The sequence below is a fragment of the Glossina fuscipes genome, unplaced genomic scaffold, assembly GCF_014805625.2.
Source record: "Glossina fuscipes isolate IAEA_lab_2018 unplaced genomic scaffold, Yale_Gfus_2 238, whole genome shotgun sequence".
Lineage (NCBI taxonomy): Eukaryota > Metazoa > Arthropoda > Insecta > Diptera > Glossinidae > Glossina > Glossina fuscipes.
The window spans coordinates 1,048,083-1,059,636 of NW_023998581.1; the positions used below are offsets into that span (position 1 = coordinate 1,048,083).

Genomic DNA, 11,554 nt, shown 5'->3' on the forward strand with positions numbered 1-11,554 from the left:
GTAGTTAGACAGCTTAATCAAGACAGACATAATAGCGACGTAGAAAGCCCAAGGAAAACCAATACCGTAGCAGAGTTTATGAAAAAATGGGAGGCATCATTTGAAGCAAATGACAAGTCAGAATGGCTGAATGTAGGAAGTACACGTTAAACCATTTAGATAACACCATTAAGTAAGTCGTTTTTATTAAATTAATCAAATAAGTTAAAACTGCATTTTAAAATAAAATCATTTGCACCACTAAATACGTTGTTGGATGGATGCTGAATGTTGGTTAGATGTTTTTGAATTAGATAGTCATCAGCACTGAGCGCAACAAACAAAATTTCGCAGCATAAGTAGATTAAATTAATGGTAGCAAATTAAATATCAATTTACACCACGAACATAATTGTCTCAATAATTCAAAAATTGTTTCACTTTTTACAATATTTTAAATGACATGTTACACAACAAGACGAAAATTTTCACGGTATTTTAATTAGCCAATGCTAAGCAGAGAAGAAGAAAAAAGCTACAGGCACATACCAGCCTTACCAAAAGTCTTTCTTACTAGAAAAGTGGATATAAGGCACAGTCGTAAAACTACACTATATTGAAATTAGTTAAGCAGCGGATATGGAAATGTCTCGTAAATTAGCTTCCAACTATTGGCAATTGATTTACCGCATTATACAGTTTTTGATTACGGAGCCGCTGACCAGAAGTCATATGCAGCTACCTCAGAGGCGACTGAGGATTGTGACTCTATTACACACGAGTGCGGCCGTTGAACGCGCAATCGTAAACAACTTGAAAGATTGCATTATTCTGCTTTCATACTTATATATATTTATAAATTCCTGCCTCACAAGTTGTAACTTAGGCGTGACGAGCTGTAATATCAGGCAATGCTTCAAAGAATATGAAGTGTTCGTCACACTATATTCGCTGTATCATTGTATTCGCTGAATCATTGACAAAGAAGAAGATGTAGGTCAGTCTTAATAAAGTGTCTAAGCACAACATAGTGTATGAATCAAAAGGTCACTGGTACTAAACTTTGTACAAATCAATGCATTTATTATTAGATGTCTTTATCGAGTGAAAATGGACTAAGCCAAAGAAATATGATATGCATGTCCAGAATAAAGATAAATGATTCGATGGTTATATGAGGCCAAAATAACTAATATTACTACAGATTTAAGTTAAATAATTATAAGGAGTGATGCAGACCTAAGCTGATTAAAAGAAACAAAAATTTCAAAAGGAATAAAAAAAGTAAAAAATAAAAAACAAAGAAACACAGGTTTTCAGAGTAACGAAGTTGTAAAAAAAGTGAAACAATAGTAAATTTTGACGTGCAAGTGAAAAAATTATCAATTGTGAGTTTACTGAATTTATTTATTATTTGTCTGAATTAAACTAGTACGTTCTATTGAGTTGTTAAACTGCTGGCTTGAGTTGTAAAACTAATTGTTGTTCAACACAACAACTATCACCATAGCTTCGATTTGGTTATTCAAATATTGATCTTATATTTTATGCAAGATATCAGTCTACAACAAACGGTGTAAACGTGTGGACGTGACGCGAGCAAAATATTCTGCTTCTGGCACTTCAAGAATATTGGTTACAAGTGATTGTGTTAACTTACACACATAATTTTCAAGAAAAAATATGTCTATACTGTAAAGTCCGGGAGCAAATGTAGGGTAACGGTACTGTCGACCTGCTTTGACTAGAAATGTCGTAATAACAGCAAGCCGTTATTCGATATCGCAGATATCGCGATAACAGAAAAGATTTTGAAGTGGAGTTTTTGGTTTTTTTTGAACGAAAAAGCGGAGAGTCGTTGCAGAGCAGTGGAAGTGTAAAGTTAAAGTTGTTGAGAAGAAGATGAAAACCTTTTGTTATAAGAAATATTTAAGAAAAAATAAGAAAAAAACTTTTTTAGAACAAATAGAATTTACACAAAAATTTATACATAAAATCAAATTTAGAATAATTGACATTACATTAAAGTTGGAGTAGAAAGAAACATTCTAGCAACAGACACTCAACCTCCAGATCTCGGATAGAGTACGTATTTCCTAGTTAAGCAGGGAAGCCGGCTGATAAATTGTTCGTCCCAGAAATTAAAGAAATCAGTTCATGGGGTATTTTGTAATAAAGGCAAAAGAAAATTAAGTGCAGAAAAGAAAAATCAAAAATTCCTCAAATGTTGTAGGACAAAAAAATAATTGCGAACAAGAAAAAAAAAGAAAATAAAAGAATTGATTAAAAAAAAAAAAAAAAATAGAGACGAATGATTTGGTTCTGTTTGGACGGTGTGTTTCTGATCGAGATAATATACAGAAAAGAAATTGTGCAGTGTATTATTAAGTTAAGCGATGTTACCCAGCATATTAGTGCTTTTACTTACTTTATAAAGAAAATCTGGAGTCAACTTTTTGCAACTTAATGACAACCTGTTAAACCTGTTTTTTTAATGCAGCTTTTTTGTTGCTTTTTTCAATTGTTCGCTTTTAAATAGTCGCATGAAAATTTTATTTTGTCTAATGAAAAAATTATGGGTTACTGGCTACTATATGCAATGTATAAAACCAATAACGACACAACACATACGCTCACAGTGAAAAACAGCCGAAAAGAATTGCAAGCGGCAGATTTACGAAAGGACAATTTTTATTAAATTAAATTACAAGTTTAACTACTAAAAAGAAATATAAGTTACTGTAAGGAAAAGTTATTATTTATATACGAATATATCCTGATACGATTCAAAACATATGTCGATGTTGTTAAAAATGCAAAATATATGTGCAGAAATGCTTTGAAATAAAAGAAAAAGCAAGACTTTTTTCTTGGCCAAATATTGAGGTTGCGCTCTAATTATCATGAAAAAGAAAACATTGAAATATAGCCAGCACAAGGGGATTAACATGTAGTGTTTGTTAAGGCGGCTGAGCAAATCGTGTGTCTTTCACGAAGATGAAATGAAAAACATGAAATTTTTGACAAAGAATTGATTACAAAATTCTATAGGTTTGGATCATTGGTTAATCATTGCAAAAATGCCGGCTTAATGCGCTTCAGCAAGTACAATTTTACTTGCAACACGCGCGTTAACATTAACGCAGTGCATATAAATTTCAGTAGGACTAGGTCTTGCCTACTCATTTGTGTTTGGACGGTATTCACTACCCCGGCAAGCAAAACTAACAGCTGGTCATACGGTCTCCGAAGTGTTGGCATTGCGGCCACATCCGTAGGTTTTGCTCTAGATAAAAGTCCCGCTCAATTCTTTGGAGCTGCACATGATTTTTGCCAAAATGAGAAAAGGCGTATCAACTTAATGGGTGATCGTGTATATACTCCCAATTATGTCCGAACTATAAAAATATTTTGAAATCAAGTACAGACTCTTTTGTTCTTCTCAAACTAACACCTCTCGTTGCTTTCCTGGACATTGGGAGAAGTGGAGCTAACATTCTGTAAAATTCAGACCTTAAAAATTCAACTACTGTGAAACCCGCTGTCACCCAGCTTATCAAATTCCTTCAAAGTAATATTCCTAAGCCCCGACTACTTTCTAATAGATCGTTGGACAACCGAAATCCTATAAACAATGTTCATAATTCAGCGAAACTTTCTAAGTGTCTGCAATAAAAATAAAACAAATTGAACAGTATCTTTACAACAATGATAACTCTGTACACATGCCTGTCCTACATATTCCTCAAGCCTCAGCACATCTTTACAATCAAAAATTAGAACGTTTTTACATCGGACACTTCTCGTGGTGACGATATTGCAATTCTCGTCTCCCATAAAGTGACATACACTTATCCTCCTCCAATTATACTTTACGAGCCCATTGAAATTTGCCATAGAGAAATGCTTTATCGTTCTTCTAATCCTGAGATATTATATTTCCTAAGATATTAACGCAAAAAAATTCTTGATGCCACAGAAAATAAATATGTAATTTGGTCCTGTCTCCCCAAATCTTAGTTTTTTAGCAACCAGGCGCGCTCTCAACGAAAAGTTACGTAGCACCCACTTTCTCGTTGAAACTGATTTGTCCTTCCATTCCACATCTCATGACGGTTCTCGATGTTGTGCTCTGAAATATATCAAGTCCTCCATTCTCTCCAATTGTAGCCATAATATATTATTATTATTATTATTTTAATTTTAGACTAATGAATTGAATTCTTAGACTAAAAAAAGAGACATTGAGCACTAGCAACACAGGCTATCGCCATAATATAATTAACTCTGTTTGTTCAAACAACATATCTACTTTTTTTTTACAACTTCTCCGATGTTTTCTCTGCTACCACTTACTCGAAGCATCCAAAGCAGTCGCCTCCCTCGAGTACTAAATGGTACAGCACGTGCAATTTAGCTGAGAGTTACATTTAACAAATTTAAAAGGTCTGTTCAAAGTAAATTTTAAAATCTTAGCTGACACTTGAAAAGGATTACTTAGACGGTAAGATTGAAATAATAAAAGGGATGGAAATTTTTTTATAATATTATCAACAGTCAGCTTCTGACTTATGACGAACAGTTAAGCTGTTCAGAAGATTCAAGCCCACACATGATCCCATGCCCACACTATCGGTTAACGAGTTTTCCGATAATTGGTGACGTTGACTCTTTACGTTATTTATCACTTGATGGGCGCTGTGACAACTTTCATTTTAAGCGAGATTAGCATTGCTAAGCTTGACAGGACATTCAATGTCGCTAAGGACACTTCTCTTGGATTAGAGCGCATTGCAAACAGTCGTCTCAAAAATTTCGTTACGGAAAAAAGCCTTACTCTTCTTAAGGAATATAAAGAGGTCCACAATGCATATCGCATACCATTAAATTAGTTTAATTTTCGAATTATTACATTTTAAAAAAGAAGCTGTTTGCCTATAAACCTTACTTTATATAGAAGCATTGCCTTAGTTTCCACTATGAAGAAACTCTTTGAGAGAATACTATGCTTTCTTTTTTAGATGTTCTAAATCTGCCCACGATGACATCGTCGCTGCTTGGTCTGCTAGTAATCTAGCTTTTGTGAGCAGCCGCACTCTTGTCGTTTGCTTCCTAGACAATCCAGTAGCTTTTGAGTTGATTAACTGCGAACAAGTTTCTGTAACTTGACATTTTCACCGCAAAAACATATTAATTGACATCAATTACACCACTATATTGAGAAGTTCCTGGCACATGTGTCACTCAACGTTCCGAAATGAATTCGATTTAATGATCTTTTGATACGATGAAACGCCAACGATCTTGTTGTCTTCAGTTTACATAAGCCGTACACATTATTTCTAATAACCCAGTTTCTCTTCAACATACTCTGTATATTTGCAAAACAAAACGCTTAGCAAGCGTCCTTCCTTCGATTCTTTTCATTCCCTACATTTTACAGTGCGCATAAAACTGCCTTTTACACCTAATATTATTATGTTCGTTCATCAATATTCTCATTTGCCGAACGTTTTGAACTCCATATCTAATATATCTTGGGTATGCACCGTTCAGTTTTTCTCATTCGTTTTTCCAAACCTTCGTTCAGAAACACATTTTATTCAAAATTCGCACGTTCCTTTACCTGTAATCAAATTTTTGCCGGTACAAAAATTTGCGTGGGTTTTTGACTCTCAGATATTAACATTGGGGGATACTTTTCAAATCACCCTAGCAGCTCCATTTTCACATCCGAATGCCTTACAATCTTCGAAGTGATTCGGTTTGCGGTCATAGAAACGTGAAAAAAGTTCTGATTGTATCAGATAAATCGGCTTTGTTAGCTCTACAATCGCCCCCCAATTCATCCATTTATACTAGAAATTAGATCTTTGTTGTACAATCTGAAATCTAAGACCTTCACTTTTTATTTTCCCAGCGTGCCTAGGCACTTGGCAAAATTTTCTAAAGCAATGAATGCCGTTGATCAACCTATAATTTTCTCTGACATAAAAGCGACGGGACACTTCAACTTTTGTGTGCCATCTATACTCTGGCGCCAAACAATTATAGTAATAATAATATTAACAAATTTATAAAAAATAAAGAAAAATATACTTAATTTAAAAAAAAAAAAATTATAGTAAACAAGACAAATAAACTTACTAAAAAAATAAATAAAAATACATTTATCATTAATTAATAACAACAGTATACCCAAAAAGCAATAATAAATCTCAAAGATACTATCAATAAAAATAAATCTGGGGGACTTAAAACTTGCAAATATTGAAATCATTTACTAGCGTGAACAAATAAACAGAAAAAGCTAATATTAACAAATAGCCTAAATTATTTGTCAACTTACGTTCACACTATTAAGCGGCGTTCTATTATTAAGCGGCGAATCATCTTTTGTTGAACATTCGAGAAGAGGTAGAAAATTAAAGTAATATATCTCAGCTTCTGACCTATGCATTTTTAATGAAACAAATTAATTTCGTGAGCGTCATTGTGAATATTCAAAGGATCATTAAGGTTATTACACATAGTAAAGAAATTAAAAAACCTTCTGAGATTTTCAAATCTAAAGCAGTCAAAAATTAAATGCTCAGCCGATTCTTTCGTGTTTCACATCTTGCATGTATCGTTGGGTGAGCATGTAGAACGTGTCGTAAGAGTCTCCAGAGCATTTTAATCTCGCAGATTTTGAGAAGTGACTCAGATAGCTATCGAAGGGCAAGGAATATTGTAGAAAAGGTAATCTTTTTTGTGAACTGCAGCCATTGAGAAATCTAATATTTGATAAAGCGAGATGCTCTTTTAAGAGCATCTTTGATGAATAGAAAGCTTTCGTGAAGTTGCGCTTTACGTGCAAAGAGGTCGACAGAAGCCGCAGTGAGCAGACACCCAAACCAAACGTTAATTTTCTACAGAAGAGTTAATGGGTTTTAAGACTCTTTTTGCTTGTCAGGTGTAAGACAGTTTATATTGAAGATAGTAAAACTTTCTTAATGCTTTGTACTCCCTGTCTTAACAAAACTTCAAACGATAAGAGGCTTAACAAAGTTTGAAGATAGTACCCCGACATCTTGAATCTGAACAAGCTATTTAACAAATATTCAGCCACAAAAACAGTGGAAACACTATTATCATTCAACCCAACTGTGCCATATATATAAAATTAAATGTTATATTTATTGGACTTACTTTTCACAAATTAGAACTTTTTGTTTTCTTTCTATTAGTATGTGAAACGATTTTTCTTAGATTTTGTTTTCCTTTTACAGCTATATTTTTTGACAAAAGTAACTATGAAGAGAAAGAAAGAACTATGTGTTAGCCATGAAAATCAGTACTGACTCAAAATGATATCTTTTTTAACCCCGCTTCATTTGACGCATATAAGAGAGGATATTTTACAGCTGTTGTACGTTTATAATCGAAAAACGAGAGAATTAATGAAAAATAATTGGCGTAAGCAAAATTGCACTTGTAAAAGAAAAAAGCTATAAATTGAAAATAAAGTAAATTCCGAAGAAAGTTGTTTACTCACAAATAGCTGAACCAAAATAAAAATTTTTTATTTGTGGAAGATAAGTAAATTAACTCATTTGCTTTCATCGAAAATAAAAGGTCTCCAATTTCTCTTTCAAATGGTGTTAACAAATGTGCCAGAACTTGAAAGATGTCTCTCCAAATCGAAGGGAAGCACATCTGGTTTAGACCGCAACTCCTAGCAAATGATCAGTGCTCTGTCTAATTCAAATAAAAAGAAATGGAACTTTATAATACGGTATTTTTGACTGGCCATATATCCTACATATGGAAACTGGCAGCAGTTATTCCAATTCCTAAGTCAAAAAATGTCTCCATTGCATCGGATTATCGCCCAATCTGTCTTTTATCTTGCGTCTCAAAGGTATTGGAAAAGATTATGGCATCTAGATTATCTTGGTTTCTTGAGTCCGAGAACCTGATAACAAAGCAACAAGTTGGTTTCAAGCGGGGTAGAGGGTGCATCGACGCTCTTTTACATATTGATGACTCTTGAAATCATGGAATGTTGGACCCAAATTCTTCAACTACATCATATAATTCATATAGCTTTGGCGGCTTAAAGTTAGAATCAATAATCATCTTTCTGATTCCTTTCCGCTACTGACTGGCATTCCGCAAAGATCTCGTCTTTCTGTCACGCTTTTCCAGATCGTCTACAACGAAATTAGCAAAAGTCTTTGCCGTGAATCGAGAATCCAACATTGTCTTTACACGGACGAAGTATACATTTTTGCAAAAGAAAAAGATAGCAATAAGGTAATTAACATCCTCGAATCCATGTGGAGAAATCTCCACATGGGCAAACTCGTCAGGGCTAAAATTTCCATACAAAAATCCAAAAAAAGCACATTAGGCTTACCAGTACTAAACGTGCAGACACTGCATATTCTCGGGCTGACGTTTTCCAACAAATATCGTTGGAAACCACACTGTCTTCGGTTAAAAACTTCTATTTCACATTAACATTATTGCTTATCTTACGGTTTGATAATTTATGGCAATAGCTGCAAATCTGATATCAACATCCTTAAACCGGTCTATCACCAAGCCCTCAGAGCAAGTTGTTATGCTTTTCGGACGACGCCCATAAATAACATTATAATTGAAACTGGTCTCCCAACTTTAGAAAATAGACTTTATGAGTTAAAAGCTAAAATAGTCCCCAAGCTTCTTAATTCAAACAAATCTATTCTCGGTGATGACGTGAGAAAGATTATTATTGGGCAGAAAATTCAAACGTCACCATCTGCAATTGACTATTGTTTGTACGTCGCAAAGGAATTGAACATTCCCTTAAAAATTTTCCGCCCTTTTAGTGTTACCTCCATGGATTTTGAAAGACTGCTGTTTTGACATCTCGCTGTCTATGCACAAGAAAGAATATACTCCAAATTGCGTCTTCAGGAATCTAATAGCTGAAAAAACCCAAGTACTGGAGAGTACCGGTTGGAATCTTTATATACAGACGGCTCAAAATCTTCTGGTCTGCCTCCTGCTTGTGCCGTGATAGATGCTTCAAAACAGATTCTTCTCAATCACATATTTCACGAAAGTATTTCAGCTTTCCAGAGCTATCCTTCACGCTGCGAACCTTTCCCATAAAAACAAACTGAAAACCGTCATTGTTACTGACAGTTTCTCTGTATTACAAGCTATACGGAATCCTTCGACTTCGAGATAGAGCACCATCGACAAATTAAGGAATATTATTACAACACCCGGCGGAAAAATTAAAATGTTATGGGTACCTAGTCATATTGGTTTATTGGGAAATGAGCGGGTTGATCGAGCGGCGATGTATGCTGCTTCTCTAATTATGGATGATGCCATGGAAAAGTTGGATTTTCAATGATATATTGGAAGAAAAGTTAAAGAGAAAATTACAGAAGGAAATCTACAATACCATCATCAGCACGCTCTTTTATTAACCCTCAATTAACTACACCTCTATATCCAACAAATGTTGAGAAAACCAAGATCCAAACATTTTCGAGAATTCGCCTTGGTCATACAATTTCAACTCACCAATGGATCTTGAAGGAGCCTTCCTCCCCAGTCTCCAATTCTGGACAAATTCTCACTATGAAGCACATTCCCTGTGATCTCTTTAATTTTATCTTGGCTAGAGGTATTGCATTTGGAACGATTAACCCTATGGACATGCTACAATCAGCTACAGAACAGAATATCCATGCAATATATTACTTTATCAAAACTACGAGGCTCAATATCTAATGTACCTTTATTTAAATTAGAGCCGATAGCCTGTGTTGCTAGTGCCCAATGTCTTTTTTTTAGTCTAAGAATTTATTTCATTAGTCGAAAATTATAATAATAATAATAATAATAATGACTCATTTTGGAAAATTAAAAAATTGGCTTTTATTTATATAATAGAAAACTTGAATAGATTTGCAATAAATTTGAAAGTATACATTCTTTAGAGGTAAATTTATATGTTATATAAGATACAAAATTTTCATATTCTATAATATGGAATAAGCGAAGCTGATTCCTTCTATATTCTAGATAAAAGTTTTTTTAGTGCATGGATATACGGTTGTAGGCGTGTCCTTTGAAAACTTTAAGTCCAAAATTCTTTTGGTAATTTGTAGGCGATATCGTCATTTTCGCTAAGGGGAGAAAGTTTACCACAGACAATACACAATTGCGCAAACTGTGAGATGGACAGACGAACAAGAGAACGTGTTAAGGTACATTCCAAGTTTGAAACTAGCCAAGAATTTGTATACTTTATGGGGATTTTGCAGCTTGTTTCCGCGTGTTGTGAAGGTATTGAAAAGACAATTAAATTTTGATACACTGTAATATTGGGTAGGCGTGGCCAATTTCTCCCATTTTTGTACAGATATGCTACAGTATTGCCCACAGAATTTGAATTCACATTTTTGGAAATTGATTTCCTATAGTTCATAAGTAATGAGCAACAAACCCATTTTTCATTCCTTTGGTAAAACAGAGAGTTTCTCAGTTTATGTGATGGTGATGGCACGTCCTTCAACAGATTTGGCCCATTTCCAACACCAACCTGCGTGCAAGAACTTCCAATTTGAAGTCGACAGCTTAAGTTTTGCGGCCAAGAGAATGCTTACAGACGTACGCACAGACGGACATGCTTAAATTGATTTAGAATTTGATGCTGATCTAGAATATATATACTTTGTCAAAATTACACTTTACTTATTTTTGACAAAATAAATATACCTCTCGTCTATTACACCCACCACCGTGATCCTAACAAAGAAAAGGGAAAGAACTAAATCTTCATACTGTATGATGTATAGATAGGTGCAAATTCGTTCTCATTTGTTTTGCATGTATTGTGCCCCTTTAGAGAATAAACGCATATTCGTTCTCATTTGTTTTGCATGTATTGTGCACCTTTAGAGAATAAACGCATATTCGTTTGAAGTTGGTATCTTCATTTTTGCGACGAGGAGAATGCCAACAACAAACACCACACAGACATACCCACAGACACACAGGTAGGTACCTTCGGTGATGGGTAAAAAAATAAAGTGATGTATATTCAAGTTCGCAATTGAAAGTTTTCCTATGAAATTAAGATAAGAAATTATAAAAATTATATGAAATTATTTCACTTCATTTTATTTCATCAACAAGTTTACATAATTTTTTTCTATTTACGTTTATAAGATTTTGTCGTTGGTTATATCATTGTAAACAAATAAACTTCAGATTTGCCTCTTCTTTTCTCATTATTTTGTCGAAGCAAATTTCGAAAGACCAAAGCCATATATAACTCTCACTCAAGATACGTATTTTAACTGAAAACCAGTTAATTAAAAAATACATGCTTAGTACGTGCCAATATTAAATTACTTAAATGAATAAAACAGTATGTTTTGAGATCAGTTTTCAGCAACAAAATAACTCTGTTTTTCTGGTAATAACGGAGATGTAAAAAATATTATAACACCAACCACATATGTTTCTTATGGCAACACCAATTCACAACCCGGCCATATTTTTGCACTCTTTTACTTCAAAA

General features: G+C 34.0%; 1 long non-coding RNA gene across 1 annotated transcript; it reads right to left on the reverse strand.

The window, feature by feature from the left end:
- Positions 1–10,933: 10,933 nt before the first annotated feature.
- LOC119642663 lies at positions 10,934–11,419 on the reverse strand. The gene is made up of 3 exons (XR_005248104.1): positions 11,386–11,419; positions 11,191–11,330; positions 10,934–11,095 (listed from the first exon to the last, which is right to left on the reverse strand). It is a non-coding gene; the product is annotated as an uncharacterized LOC119642663 (long non-coding RNA).
- Between the last annotated feature and the right edge of the window lie 135 nt (positions 11,420–11,554).